Consider the following 16,591-nt stretch of genomic DNA (forward strand, 5'->3'; position numbering starts at 1 on the left):
TCTGCAGGCAGCTTGATCTAGGTCACTTTCAGGGACTAAAACTGAAAATTTACCAACCCAATTGGTGTGAGGCCAATTGGGAATCAAACTAGACACAAAATGGACCATTTTTCATTTAGGAATCATGCCCAGAAAGTGACCATAACTTAGTGAACAATTAGGCCAAATCCGGAATTGGGCACACTAACCTGTACAAAAATGACCAATGGAACAGTGTAAAACAGGACACCAAATCTGAAATTTGGAAATTTCACCTAAGAGACTTAAAATTTGAGAAAATAACCAAAACCAACAAATTAGGTAACCAAAATGTGGTATGTGGGTGAAATTGAAATCCCTATACCTATTAAGCATGAGAAAGTTTACAATTTGACTTGAATAGTATCGTGAATAGTAATCCCGAAATACAAATTTTAAAGAAAGTCAGGTTAAGCATAATAAAGCTAAATATAAATAGATTTGAATTTATTTTTGAACTTATGATAAATTATGATACTGAAATACTGTAAAACTGTGTGTTTCAGTTGAAAAGAATACCGGGAAAGAATCTGAGGCATCGAGTCAAGGCCAAGAGGCGACTCACATAAGGTTTGTGCACAACATAAATATTCTTTAAAATTTGTTTGCAAAGTGCATGAAATGAATTGTGATTTACTTATATTGCAAAATGGTGATTGAAATGTATGTTATGCTTTTGACTTAATTTGTTGAAAGTTTACTTGTATTTGTTTGAAATGGCAACAAATGTTTGGTAAATTGTTAAGATAGTTTTGAAACCACAGTGTTGCCTCACTAGCATGACTAGTGGGAGGAATTAGTTTTGGATTTTGATTCCCTCTCTAGCTGAAGTGTTGAGGTGTGTGCTAGTAGAGGAAGAAATTTGAATGGGTACCCATAGTTTGAGCTAGCTAGCCTTGTGATTTCTCATAAGCTTCCGGCTATTGAGATGAATAATGTTCTGAATGGCATGATATAACTGTGTGTTTTTATGAAATTTGTTTTGAGACTTCTAAATGAAATTGTTTGGACTAAAAGTTTATAAATCATGTTTTGTATCTGTCTTTCATTTTCAGTACTGTACTTGAATAAATGTGATTTGAATTATGCATAAAATGTTATTTTAGTATGTTGTGCACCACTGAGTCATAATACTTAGCGATGGCTATTATTGCTGTCGTAGATATAGAGACTAGAGGAGCAGCAGATTGAACTGCTGAGGATCTTAGAGCTACATCCCTGAGATTTTGCCAGGTATAATTTTATACCCGAATTGTAATGTTTATATTTGTGTATGTAACTGTATGTACATGTATAAACTGGTCACGAGCAGTTGTATAGATTTTGTAATAATATTAGTTTGGATTTTCTCAAGTATATTTTGGGTTGATGAATGTAAATTGATTTTACTTTAATGAAATATGAATAAAATTATTTAGTATTATTTTGAAGACAATTGAATTGAGAATTGTGTTGAATTATGGACTTGGGTAAATAATATTGATTTGTGTTGTGATAGTGGTGGATTTGATGAAATGAATTATTGGAAGTATTTTTACAGGTATTTGAAGAACTGTTTTTCCCAAATATAGATGGCACTCTGCTGAATTTTTTTTAAAATTTGCGTAAAAATAAAAATAAACAAAAGTTTTAACTAGTTCTTAAACTTCAAATAAATGTTTTTAATACCTGCTATAAAAGCTCACCACTTTCCAAAAGTAAGAAAATTGTTTTTAAAATCCTTTGTAGTATATTTAATGGGTTATCGGTAGACGGAGTCGATAATTCATTAGGTATACTATGGGATCATGTTATGCCTTACAGAGGGGTAAGATGTGACATGTTTTAGTGGTATTAGAGCGAATTTTTGAAATATGTTTTGATTTGTGAATTTGTGTCTTTTCTTTGATAAGTACAATTGCTCAACGCCCTTATTTGTTAGATACAGTGCATTACATCATAAATATGAACTAACGTAGGGAAATCTCCTTGTGTTATTTGTTCAGGAGATATCCTAACTCCAGACTAAAATGGAAGAAGGGGATCGCTTTGTTGAGCAGTCGGTAGAGGCTGAGGCCCAAGGGGAAGCCCCAGCTCTCTAAAATATTAGTGGGTTAGTGGCACCAGTCCCACAAATGTCACAATTTTCGGCACAATTCCCCCAGCAGATGGCTGCTATGTTTCAACAGAAGGTTGGGAGTATGCCTACTCAAGCTCCACCCCAGACTTTTATGGTGCAACCTCAAGCTCCAATCAGACAATATGACAAACTGTTGAAATATGGGGCAACAAAATTCAAGGGTACAGTAGACCCTTTAGAGGTAGAGCAGTGGCTGGAGAGAATGGACCGAGTGTTTAAGAAGCTGTACTGCCCAGATGAACTGAAATTTGAGTATTCGGTATCGCGACTACATGGGGATGCTTATGATTGGTGGAAGACCATCCTCCACAGTTAGGGAAAACCGCCAGTATTGACGTGGGACGACTTTATCAAAGAGTTCAGACAGAAATATGTCCCAGATGCATATGTGGATCAAAAACTACAAGAATTTTTAAGTCTAAAGCAAGGGAATAAATCTGTGGTAGAGTATGAAAGGGAGTTCTCCCACTTAAGCCACTATACTGGGAGTCTCCTGTCTACCAGCAAAGAAAGGTGCAAAAGATTTAAGATCGGTTTGAAGCCCAGTCTGAGGATGCAAGTAGTGGGATTTAAACACAGTAACTTCTCTGAGCTCATCTCTCAGGCACTTGAACTAGAAAGAATTGAATTAGAAGCGACACCAGTGAAAGAGAAATCTGAGAAGACTGAAAAATCAGAGAAAGATAAAGGGGAAAAATCAGTAAAGCAAAGTCCCAGTGGTACATCTGGAAAGAGGAAGAAATTTAGGGGATCTGGCAGAGGTGGAAGGTTCGGAAGGGATAGATTCTCCAGACAGAGACCACCTAGGTTTGGTCAGCAGTCGACTAGGGGTTCATATCCTCCCCGCCCCTGTGAGACCTATGGCAAGACTCATGAGGGAGAATGCTATTGGGCAACAGGAGCTTGCTTTAACTGTGGAGGTACGAGCCATCTTGCTAAGGACTGCACCAGTGCCCATAAATTTGGGCCAACTCCTACACTGCTGAGGGATCTATTCAGACTTCTGCTACCAATGGTTCACAACCAGTTAGCAGAGGAAGAGGCAGAGGTAGAGGCAATGCTTCAGCGATCGAGTGCTTAGCTCGGCCTGACAAGGGAGTGCTCCGGCCAGAGTTTACACAATGAGACAACGGGAAGAGGCTGAGTGTAACACCCCTCACCCGATTACAGTGTAGCCGAGCAAAGTGTGCTACATTTGTCACGACCCAACCTATGGGCCGGATCGGCACTAGGACCTGGGCCAGCCTAAAGCCCCCGAGGCCCGTAGTAAGCCTTAACTGTTCATTTACCCAATTCTAAGGCCCATTGGGCCCAAATTCAAGAAACCAAACGGACAGAGTCCGGCCATAAAATGGACTTTCCAACGAGGAGTTTTTGACTCACCCGACCTGTAAACACAATAAATACTCAATTGGGGAGCTCAGCTCACCCTCCACATACTCATCAACATAAAATAAATGGGAGCTCAGCTCCCTCATCCAATCCATCAACATGGATAACTTATTGAAGTTTACAGTTCCAACATGATAAAAATATTACAGACCAAATTCAAAGAAATACTGCTAACACATGCGGAAATTCTAGGAGTAATTAAAATTACACAAACATGGATAAACAACCTGCGAAGGATAAAAGCAGGTTAACCCAGAATAAAATATCCTCCCGTGGCTGTAAAAATTTTTGAACAGAGTGAGCGTTCGACTCGGAGAGTAAAATATCAATATTAACTATAATCTCTATAACTATCTGAAACTAATGCAACCTGTAGAGTGAAATGCAACATTAACATCATATTCACATCATAGCATCAAAAAGGTAATTTGGAGCACTCACGCACCCTGTAGCATTAATCATAATATATTGGGAGCTGATCCCCTGTACAGCTCTCTTAAATCCAACCTGGTGCCAGCGAAGAACTCAAGCCGGACTTTCGCTTAATAAACCAAATCGAGGGTCCCGAAGAACTCAAGCCGTGACTACCCCTCGAAGGCAGGTCCCAGAAGAACTCAAGCCGTGACTACCCCGCCCTATCCATAGTCCACACCACATCACACGCACGCCAACGCACGCACACCGCTCCAAATTACCACAACAACACTCATGGCACATTAACGATTATGAATGCAACATAAATCGTGCCTAGAGTTTAACTACATAAATATATTCATATAAGTGATGCATGGGCATCCGAACATATAATAATATCGAAATTATAATTAAAATTAATATTTTACTCACGGACTTGACGACAAATTACCGTGGGCGGCGGAGGAAGAAGGTCATCGGCTCACGACAATTACATTACATCTAATTAATACAATCGACTCAATACAAACAAAGAAAAGACCAATTACGCCCTAAGTCGTGCCGAAAATCCGTGAGTCTCCCTATACCTAGGACCTACCCAACCCGCAAAAGGGCTAAAAACGCACTTCTATATTCACAATCCATATATCAACAGTTCAATCATATCACACAGCCCTCCCGCCCATCAAATCAATTATCCATCACAATACGCAAAATTTCAATTTAATCTTTATTATTGATCATTTTTGCAAAAAATGCCCAAACAAGCTCTAAAAATAATAAAACTTTGCACCGCTGTCCTTAGCAAAATTACTAAGCTATTGCAAAAAGAATAGTAATTTTCTAAGCTACCACGAATATTTTACTGATTTTTAATCCTATTTAAGCACTAGAAAATTACGAAAAATAAGGTTCGGGTTTACCTTTGCCGATTCCGACCTCGGGGACGCGCTCGGGACGTCTGACCATGGGGGGGTAGGCAAAATCTCGGCCCAATTCGGAGACTTTTCCGTGAATGCGGCGAATTTCGCAGAGCCAATCGTCGAATTTCCGCGAATTGAGAATACCTACACGAAGCCCATAACACGGGGGTTAGTACATAAATTTTTCAGAATTTTCTAAGCTCATTTAATGCTCGGAAAAACACTACGAAGTTCCGTGGGACCCACCGAAAAACGTTGTCAGAAAATTTTGAAATTAATATCCCGCGAAGCTCTCGTCGAGTGGAGCGTGCTGGTAGCCTCGGTTTTCTCATGGGATTCACGGTTTTCGAGAAATCTAGCCCAAAAGTCGAAATGGGCGAAAATCTTCCCGAGCAAAAATCGGACAATCCGCTCGATGGATTTCGGCGTTCTTGGTGTCTATGGAAAGCTCTCGCCGAGTAGATGATTTTAGACACAAGACCCGGTCCAATCGGTGGCCGGATCGGCCGGATTTGGCCGGAGAAACTAGAGCGACGCGCGCGCGCAGGGGAGGGGAGGAGAGAGAAAAGAAAGAGAAAAGAGAGAGACGCGCGCGGGAGAAGAAAAAGGAAAGGGAGCCGGTTCGATTCGACCGGTCCGATCCGGTCCGGTTCGATTCGGCCGGTTCGATTCGAAATACAAAATTTTGAATTTTTATCGCCTCGGACCAAACGAGGTCCAAAATTCAAAAATTCGAAAATTCGGAAAAATACGTAGACTCCAAATATATTTTTAGTTTTGCCACGTGGTCTTTAAATTAATTTTTAAAAATCATCAAAGTTTATATTTTCGGAAAATCGAACCCGATTTTTAAAATCCGAAAAATCTCAAAAAAATTCCTAAAATTTAAATAAAATTTAAATATCAAAAATACTCATAATTAATAAAATTTTGGGGTGTTACATTCTTCCCCCCTTACAGAAAATTCGTCCTCGAATTTTTTACACAAGGCAGAATAAAGTACATGATTATACATTGAACAAGTAAGGGTACTTGCTACGCATGTCCCGCCTCGACTCCAGTGCACTCTTCCACCGATCGACTCCTCCACAAAACCTTGACCATAGGGATCTGCTTTGGATCTCACTGTCTCACTTGGTAGTCCACTATGGCTACAGTCGCTCCTCAAATGTCAAGTTCTCTTTAGCTCTATCACATCCTATGCTAAGTACATGAGAAGGATCGGGAATGTATTTCCTGAGCATGGAGATGTGAAACACGGGATGAACGTGAGAAAGGTTGGGTGGTAGCTCCAACCGGTAGGCAACTGCTCCAACTCTATCAGTAACCTCAAAAGGTCCGATATACCGAGGTGCCAACTTGCCCTTCTTTCCAAATCTCATGACTCCCTTCATTGGAGATACCTTCAGGAATACATAGTCGCCATCGCAAACTCCACATCCCTCCGTCTGGGTCCGCATAACTCTTCTCGCCATCGAAAGTCTTGATCCTGATTAAAGGAACTACCTCTGAGGTGTACTGCACTAGGTCTACATCATGCACTTTCGCTTCCCCCATTTCTGTCCAACACAGAGGAGACCTACACTTTCTTCCATATAATGCCTCATAGGGTGCCATCCCTATGCTGGAGTGATAACTGTTGTTGTAGGCAAACTCCACCAAAGCTAGCTGCTCATCCCATTGACCTCCAAAATCCAAGACACTCATGCGGAGCATGTCTTCCAGTGTTTGGATTGTCCTTTCGGACTGCCCGTCTGTCTGAGGGTGGAAAGCCGCATCAAGTTCAATCAGGTGCCAAGTGCCTCTCGCAACTTTCTCCAAAACCGAGAAGTGAATCGGGGCCCTCTATCGGATATTATGGAAGCCAATTCCATGCAATCCGACTATTTCTCGAATGTAGAGCGGGCATACGTGCCACATAGTATGTAGTCTTTACAGGTAAGAAGTGAGATGATATCGTCAAGAGGTCCACAATTACCCATATCGAATCATATCCTCGCGTGGTACGAGGCAACCTACCACAAAATCCATAGTGATCATTTCCCACTTCCATTCTGGGATAGGGAGCTCTTGCAGCTTCCCTGACGGTCTCTGGTGTTCAAACTTCACCTTCTGACAAGTCAAGCACTTGGACACAAAGTCTGCTATGTCTCTCTTCATGCCATTCCACCAATAGCTATCTTTCACATCATGGTACATCTTGGTGGAACCTGGGTGGATACTGTACAGTGTGTAGTGTGCCTCTTGCATGATTTCATTCCTGAGATTGTCCACATCGGGCACACATATTCTAGAACCTTGCACTAGGGCGCCATCATTGGCAAATCCAAACTCACCACCTTCACCTTGCTGTACTTTTTCTACGATCTTCATCAATTGTTGGTCTCTGTGCTGGGAAACTCTAACTCTGTCCCTCAAGTCTGGCCTCACTGAAAAGTGAGCCAACAATACCCCCTCATCTGACAAATCTAGGATTAAACCTTGATCCATCAACTCATGTACCTCCCGAATCGGTGGTCTCTTTTACTGACAAATGTGCGCCAAACTACCGTAAGATTTTCTCGCTCAAAGCATCTGCTACAACATTGGCCTTCCTGTGGTGGTACCGATGGTGCAATCATAGTCTTCGTAAGCTCCATCCATCTCCTCTGTCTCAAATTTAAATCCCTCTGTTGGAAGATGTACTTCAAACTCTTGTGGTCGGTGTATATCTCGCACACTTCACCATACAGGTAGTGTCTCCAGATTTTTAGTGCAAAGACTACAGCCGCCATTTCCAAATCATGGGTGGGGTAGTTCTGCTCATGCCTCTTCAGCTGCCTTGAAGCATAAGCCACTACCTTTCCATTCTGCATCAAAACACACCCTAGGCCAACTCTGGAGGCGTCACAATACACGGTGTATCCTTCACCACTCACAGGTAGTGTCAACACGAGGCGGTGGTTAGACACTCCTTGAGCTGAAACTCTCCTCACACTATCCGTCCAAATGAATGGAACATTCTTCCTAGTCAATTTAGTTAGGGGAGCCGCTATCCTGGAGAAATCTAGCAAAAAACGCTGTAGTAGCTACTAAACCTAAAACTTCGCACCTCGTTGATCATGTAGGCTTAAGCCAATCGATTCTGACTTCAATTTTCTTGGGATCCACTTGAATGCCGTCACTAGAAACCACATGTCCCAAGAATGAGATGCTTTCTAGCCAAAATTCACATTTTGAAAATTTGGCATATAGCTGGTGCTCCCTCAAAGTCTGCAACACTTTTCTCAAGTGCCACACGTGTTCTTCCTCGGTCCGAGAGTATACCAGAATGTCATCAATGAATACGATGACAAAACGGTCCAAAAATGGCTTGAACACCCTGTTCATCAAGTCCATGAAGGCTGCTGGTGCATTAGTGAGTCCAAAAGACATCACCAAGAACTCATAATGACCATACCTTGTCCTGAAAGCCGTTTTGGACACGTCCTCATCCCTGATTCTCAACTGATGGTAGCCTGATCGCAGGTCTATCTTGGAAAAGAATCTAGCCCCTTGGAGCTGATCAAATAGATCATCGATCCGAGGAAGTGGATACTTGTTCTTCTCAGTCACTTTGTTCAGCTGTCTATAGTCAATACACAACCTCAACGACCCATCCTTCTTTCTCACGAATAGAACAGGAGCACCCCAGGGTGAAGTGCTCGGACGTATGAAACCCTTGTCCAAAAGCTCCTGTAGTTGCTCCTTCAGCTCTTTCAGTTCTGCTGGTGCCATCCTGTAAGGTGGCATTGAAATGGGGTTTGTACCCGGCACAACATCGATGCAAAACTCTATTTCCCTTCCTGGTGGCAACCCTGGAAGCTCCTCTGGGAAGACATCCATATATTCTCTGACAACAGGAACATTTTCCATGCTGACACCTTCTACAGATGTATCTCTCACCAATGCCAAATACCCTTGGCATCCACGCCTCAACATTTTCCTAGCACTAATTGCCGACACCAAGTTATATGGAGCCACGCTCCTGTCACCATCAAAGCTAAACTCTTCCACACCAGGTATGTGGAAGTACACCTTTTTGTTCCTGCAGTCTAAGGTGGCGTAATGAGTTGCCAACCAATCCATCCCCAAAATTACATCAAAATCCATTACTGGTAAAGGAACCAAGTCTGCTGGGAGGATCTTTCCATCCACTACTACTGGGCTACCCGGAAAAACCATATCTACCTCTATGTTGTCACTAAGTGGGGTAGCTACAGACAAAGGGCATTCTAAAGTGGCAGGGTTTCTACCCAATCTCATGGCAAATACAGGGGAGACAAATGAGTGCGTAGCACCCGGATCTATTAAAACACGAGCCTCATAAGAACAGACCAGAAGAATACCTGCCACAACTGCGTTTGAGGCCTGAGCATCCTGGTGGGTCAGGGTGAAAACCCGAGCTTGACCCCTACCCTGAGTGGCAGAACCCTGGTACTGACTCCTACCTCCTGATCTGCCTCCATATCCACGTCCCCCTTGTCCTCGGCCTGAATCGATCGCCGCCATGTGGGAAGCACCGGATACCGGCGAGGAACGTTGGCAATGTAACCTGTGACCCCATCTGTGGCTCACTGAAAACGGGGCATTCCCTAGCAAAGTGACCTGGTTGGCCACACCTGAAGCACACTCCTGATCCCATCAAACAAGGTCCTGAATGCCCTCTTCCACATTGTGCACAAGGTGCCAAAGAGGATCCTGATCCAGACCCAGAACTACTGTACCCTGAACTCTGACCACTGCTGGATCCGTACCCTGGTCTGAATCCTCGAGGTTTATGCCTAAATCCACTTTTCTTATTTCTACTCTTTCCTCTGTAATTACTCTGGCCACCACTGTCCTGAGTACCCATGGGAGGGACACCTGAGGAACCTTCTGCTTTGTTCTTCTTTGCTCTTCCGCTGTCATCCGCAGCGTAACTGATCTCTATCTGTCTGGCTCGGTCAACCACCACGTCAAAAGACTGATCAGACATCATGGCCAGGTTCGCATACCTCCTGTCCAGCCCCTTTAAGAACCTCTTCACTTTCATAGTTTCTGTAGCAACAGCTGTAGGGGCATATCTGCTCAATTCCAGAAACTCTGTAGCATATTCATCTACAGACCGGCCATTCTGTCTTAAGGCCTCAAAGGCCCACTGCTTCTGATCTCTGAAGCTCGCACAAATCGATTGATGAAAAGTTCTACAACCGAGCCCATGACAAACCCTCCATCCGGTAACACATAGTCATTCATCCATTGCCTAGGCATAGGCCCCATGACATCTTGTACACACTCTATCGCCTTCTATCACCAATCAGAGTTCTGCTCTCTGCAGGAATCCAAAAACCGATATGCGTCATCTGACACATCAAAAATACCAGGCACCAACTTCTTGAAGTTTACAATCTGTTTGTAAGGTTCTTCTCTTGGTGCGGTGAACTGCTGCTGCTGTGGGGGGCGGACCATATATTGAGCCATCATGTCGATGGTTCTTCAGTAACCAGCTAGAGTAACTGCCATTGGGTCCATGGGACCCTGTGCCATAAAAAACTATTCCTGAACTGGTGGTGGCTGCTCCTCTACTTGAGTAGCTCTACGCCTCCTACCCCGCCTCCTTGGGACAGGTGCCTCATCCTGTGCTGACACCTCGTCAGGCACATTTGGTTCTGGTGCAGTGGCAGCTCTCCTGCTTCTACGCATTTTCCTGAAATTCAGCAGCATTAGCCCACAAAATTCAAAACTGCACATTACATAGCTCTATAGACTCATATTTACACACAATATATGAAGCAGAAACTAGAAGCAAAGACGACAATGCAAGACGAATGTGGACCCTAATTTTCCGCATGTGACTCCTAGTAGACTTTTCCCAACACTTAGACATATTTTCCTAAGAACTGGAGCCTAAGCTCGATACCACATTTGTCACGACCCAACCTATGAGCCGGACTCACTAGGACTGGCCACCCTAAAGCCCCGAGGCCCGTAGTAAGCCTTAACTGGTCATTTACCCAATTGTAAGGCCCTTTGGTCCCAAATTCAATAATCCACACGTACAGAGTCCGGCCATAAAATTGACTTTCCAACGGGAGTTTTGACTCACCCGACTGTAAACACAATAAATACTCAATTGGGGAGCTCACCACCCTCCACATACTCATCAACATAAAATAAATGGGAGCTCACTCCTCATCCAATCCATCAACATGCATAACATATTTAAGTTTACAGTCCAACATGATAAAAATATTACAGACCAAATTCAAATAAATACTGCTAACACATGCGAAAATTCTAGGAGTAATTAAAATTACACAAACATGGATAAACAACCTGCGAAGGATAAAAGCAGGTTAACCCAGAATAAAATATCCTCCCGTGGCTGTAAAATTTTTGAACAGAGTGAGCGTCGACTCGAGAGTAAAATATCAATCTTAACTATAATCTCTATAACTATCTCAAACTAATGCAACTTTGTAGAGTGAAATGCAACATTAACATCATATTCACATCATAGCATCAAAAAGGTAATTTGGAGCACTCACGCACCCTGTAGCATCAATCATAATATATTGGGAGCTGATCCCCTGTACAGCTCTCTTAAATCCAACTTTGGTGCCAAGAACTCAAGCCGGACTTTCGCTAATAAACCAAATCGAGGGTCCCAAATAAGAACTCAAGCCGTGACTACCCCTCAAGGAACGGGTCCCGAAGAACTCAAGCCGTGACTACCCCGCCCTATCCATAGTCCACACCACATCACACGCACGCCAACGCACGCACACCGCCTCCAAATTACCACAACAACACTCATGGCACATTAACGCTATGAATGCAACATAAATCGTGCCTAGAGTTTAACTACATAAATATATTCATATAAGTGATGCATGGGCATGTGAACATATAATAATATCGAAATTATAATTAAAATTAATATTTTACTCACGGACTTGACGACAAATTACCGTGGCGGGCGGAGGAAGAAGGTCGCTCACCGACAATTACATAACATCTAATAAAAACAAACTTACTAAATAAAAACAAAGAAAAACACCAATTACGCCCTAAGTCGTAGAAAATCCCAGAGTCTCCCTATACCTAGGACCTACCCAACTCGCAAAAGGGCTAAAAACGCACTTCTATATTCACAATCCATATATCAACAGTTCAATCATATCACACAGCCCCTCCCGCCCATCAAATCAATTATCCATCACAATACGCAAAATTTCAATTTAGTCCTTATTATTGATCATTTTTGCAAAAACTGCCCAAACAAGCTCTAAAAATTATAAAACTTTGCCCCGCGGTCCTTAGCAATATTACTAAGCTATTTCAAAAAGAATCGTAATTTTCTAAGCTACCACGAATATTTTACGAATTTTTAATCCTATTTAAGCACTAGAAAATTACGAAAAAACAAGGTTCGGGTTTACCTTTGCCGATTCCGACCCTGGGACGCGCCGACGTCGACAATGGGGGTAGGCAAAATCTCGCCCAATTCGAGACTTTTCCAGAACGGTCCATTCGCCGAATTTCGCAGACCCGGTCAACTGTCGAATTTCCGCGAATTGAGAATACCTACACGAAGCCCATAACACGGGGGTTAGTACATAAATTTTTCAGAATTTTCTAAGCTCATTTAATGCTCGGAAAAACACTGCGAAATTCCGTGGGACCCACCGAAAAACGTTGTCGGAAAATTTTGAAATTAATATCCCGCGAAGCTCTCGTCGAGTGGAGCGTGCTGGTAGCCTCGGTTTTCTCGTGATTCACGGTTTCGAAATCTAGCCCAAAAGTCGAAATGGGCGAAAATCTTCCCGAGCAAAAATCGGACAATCCGCTCGATGGATTTCGGCGTTCTTGGTGTCTATGGAAAGCTCTCACGAGTAGATGATTTTAGACACAAGACCCGGTCCAATCGGTGGCGGATCACGGATTTGGCCGGAGAAACTAGAGCGACGCAGCGCAGGGAGGAGGAGAGAGAAAAGAAAGAGAAAGAGAGAGACGCGGAGAAGAAAAAGGAAAGGGAGCCGGTTCGATTCGACCGGTCCGATCCGGTCCGGTTCGATTCGGCCGGTTCGATTCGAATACAAAATTTTGAATTTTTATCACTGACCTCAAAACGAGGTCCAAAATTCAAAAATTTCGTAAAATTCAGAAAAATACGTAGACTCCAAATATATTTTTAGTTTTGCCACGTGGTCTTTAAATTAATTTTTAAAAATCATCAAAGTTTATATTTTCGGAAAATCGAACCCGATTTTTAAAATCCGAAAAATCTCAAAAAAATTCCTAAAATTTAAATAAAATTTAAATATCAAAAATACTCATAATTAATAAAATTTTGGGGTGTTACACATTCGGTGTCGGAGCACCCTATCTTATCTTACTTTATCATTTTAGTAATTTTGAATTCGTTTCCTTTAATGTCAATTTTTTTTTTTTTACGGAGAAACTAATGGAGTTTCCCCTATTTTATTAACGTTTGGCGTATTTCACTATTTACCTGTTGAAAATTTCAACAATAATTTTCAATAATAATCTCATCCATACTCATATCATCATTTCAGAAATCATTATGTAATTCAAATCCATACTCCTTTGTACAAATTTATTCATGCTCCATTCTTATAGCAAAATTTTCAAATTTTCTTAATTTACATAATTTACAAAATAATTACATAATTTCATAATTTACATGATTTATAAATTAATTACATTTCCATAATCTATATTTCAACATACAATTCATAGTTTACATTACAAATAATAACTAATTATAATGTACAAAATACATAATATGATCTATATGTGAGCCCTATCTACATGCATTGCTGAGGAGGTGACAACCTTTGACACTCTACAGATCTGAACTTTAAAAATTCCCAGTCAAACGTCCATCGGGTTCTAGTTTCAGTACCTGTGCAAAGGAAACAATTCCATCGCGCTAAGCATTGCTGCTTAGTGGTGCAATAATATGACAAGAAATAATGTATACAAATAAAAATAATTGGAGCATATTTTTTTATACTCAAGAATTTTACTAGGTTCATATGAAATTTATCATACAATATATTTTTCGCCATTTGTGTTGCTCTCTAGAATCTCTTTTGTCATAAGTTTACTATAATCATTTATATATAATGTACAAATAAATCTAAAATTTAAACTTATACTTATATTCTTATGAAAGTCACATTTGTAATGTTATTTAAGTTATAATTCTTCTACTAGTCTTTTTATTTCTTCCTTGATACTTTCTAAGTTGTTTACAATCATTTCGTAATATTTAAAATTTTTAGAACTAATTTAATTTATTTCAGATCATTCTAAGGAACAAATTTTTGGAGCTAATCTAATTTATTTCAGAACTTCTTCTTATTTATTTACTTTCTAACATTTTTAATTACTAATATTCGTACCTTATTTTAATAAATTAGACTGCCCAAGTAACCTACGACAGGCTGACTAAACTGGATAATGGGTTATTGGCACTGGACATCGCGGTGCCTCAGGCCATCATATCATGGGATGCAGAACGTCAACCACGTATGTAGTCAGTATAGCTAAAAAGCCATGATAACACATAATCGGGCATTAAGCCATGAGTGCGGACATAGCCATGAATACGAGCATAAAACAATGAATACAGGTATAAAACCTTTCGCAGTACTGCTAAAACAATACCCTATTGGCATGCCAAACTATTTAATCTGACACACATGTCTAGGCAATACAAGGGCACATAATATCATTAAATATTAATATATTGTATTTTATGACTTCATTATTTCATGACAAATTCCATAATTTATACATTCATCATAATATTCATACTAATTACAATTCACATTCAAAACATCTTTCCTTTCTCTCTTGATGGGAACCTAAATCCCGAATGACACTTTTATCACATTTATCCATTCAACAATCTATTAATGTAAAGTACATTTCATACTTCAAGTTGTATTGCTAATATATTATGAACTCCATTGGTGTTGGGAGTATAAGTCTCAACAATCTATCTAGGTAAATTTAATTTCATATTCAAGTGGTATCACTCATGTTTTATTAGACCTACTAGTAATGAGAATACAAATCTTAATTATATATTCACGTAACTTAAATGTTCATTAAGTCATTTAGGTAAATTACTATTTCTATTCCAAGTAATCCATGAACATTTCATGGATTCCAAATTTCATACCTTAATTTTCTCTACCAATTTAGTTCTTACACTTTGTGTCTTTGTACTACTATTCACATTACTATTCACTCAAATTGTTGACTTTTTAATACATAATAAATTTATTAAACCTAAGTTCACCAAGATACCACATTTTGCATTTTATTTTTATTGGTATTGATTTCCAATACTATTACAAAGCTTATTTTATGTTATTCAAAATTTTCAGATTTTATACCCTAACTTTACTGTTCCATTGATCATTGTTATAGTGGAAATTTGGCAAAATTTTCTTCTTCAAAGTTGTTCCTTTATGTGTCTTCTCTAATTTCCTTTTTGAATCAGTCCAATTGGAGTTTTGTAGCTCAAGTTATGGTCATTTTACCATAACTGGCAGGATTGACTTGTACCCAGAATTTCTGGGCAATTTGGTTCTGCCAGATTTGGTGACCTAAGTTTGGTTGGCAATTTGACTAGGTTATGGTCAGAATTTGGATTTGTGTTCTTCATAAAAGTTGTAGGGCTATGTCTCAGCTTTCTTCTGATAAAATTTCAGATCAATTGAACTCTTCTACACTGTATTATGACCATTTAAACAAACACTGTTCATTTGGTCATTTTTTAGGGACAGCATGTTGGTCACCTAGAGTAGAGTAATTTTTAAGTTAACTTAATTTGGTTTTCTGGGCAGGGTTTCTTCACTAAAGTTGTGCCATTATGTGTCTAGTTTCATTTTCAATTGACCATGCACCAATTGAACCTATACAACTCCATTAATGGCTGCCCAAACCTACTGGACTCACAACCAGTCCTGCAGGTCACCAAGGGCAGCATACCATTTCAATTCCAATACCACAATGGTCTCCAATTTAAGGTCAAAATTCATCAAATGGTCACTAATTGACCATTAGAATTTAATTTAAACATCTAAGCATTAAACCCTCAATTAAATCTCAAAACCCTAACCCTAACAATCCATCACTTTATCTAACATACACAAATCAACATCTAGCTCAAATATCCTTATAAAAAACCATTTCTAAGCAATTTAATTCAAACAAATCAATAATTTCCAAACTCCTCCCATGGCTGCCAAAATTCTTGGTGTTCATACTCATGTATTTTATTTCAATTCCTTACAATTTCTTACTCAATTTTAGCCTCTAATATGGAATAAAGAGTGAGAGATATGAAAATAAGCACTAACCTCAAATGGCAAGATTCTAAGCCTTCTAATTCTTCAACTCCTCCTCTTCTTTTTGCCTCTAGTCACTTTAGCTAGGTTAGATATCAAGTTTTTGTGTTTGGAGGTTGGGAAAATATGGAAGATTTTGATGGGAAAATGAAGCTTAAAGAAACATCAATGGAGGAAAATTTCAAGAAGTGGTTCGGCCATGAGATGAAAGTGGAAAAAGAAGACCAAAATTTGTCTCTTTTAATCCCATTTTATCTCTTTAAATGTGTGTGTCTTATGGTAATTGGTTAGTAAGCTTTTATTGCATCATCTTTACATGTGCATGATGTCATAAA

This window comes from Hevea brasiliensis, chromosome 8 (genome assembly GCF_030052815.1).
Source record: "Hevea brasiliensis isolate MT/VB/25A 57/8 chromosome 8, ASM3005281v1, whole genome shotgun sequence".
NCBI classification, from domain to species: domain Eukaryota; kingdom Viridiplantae; phylum Streptophyta; class Magnoliopsida; order Malpighiales; family Euphorbiaceae; genus Hevea; species Hevea brasiliensis.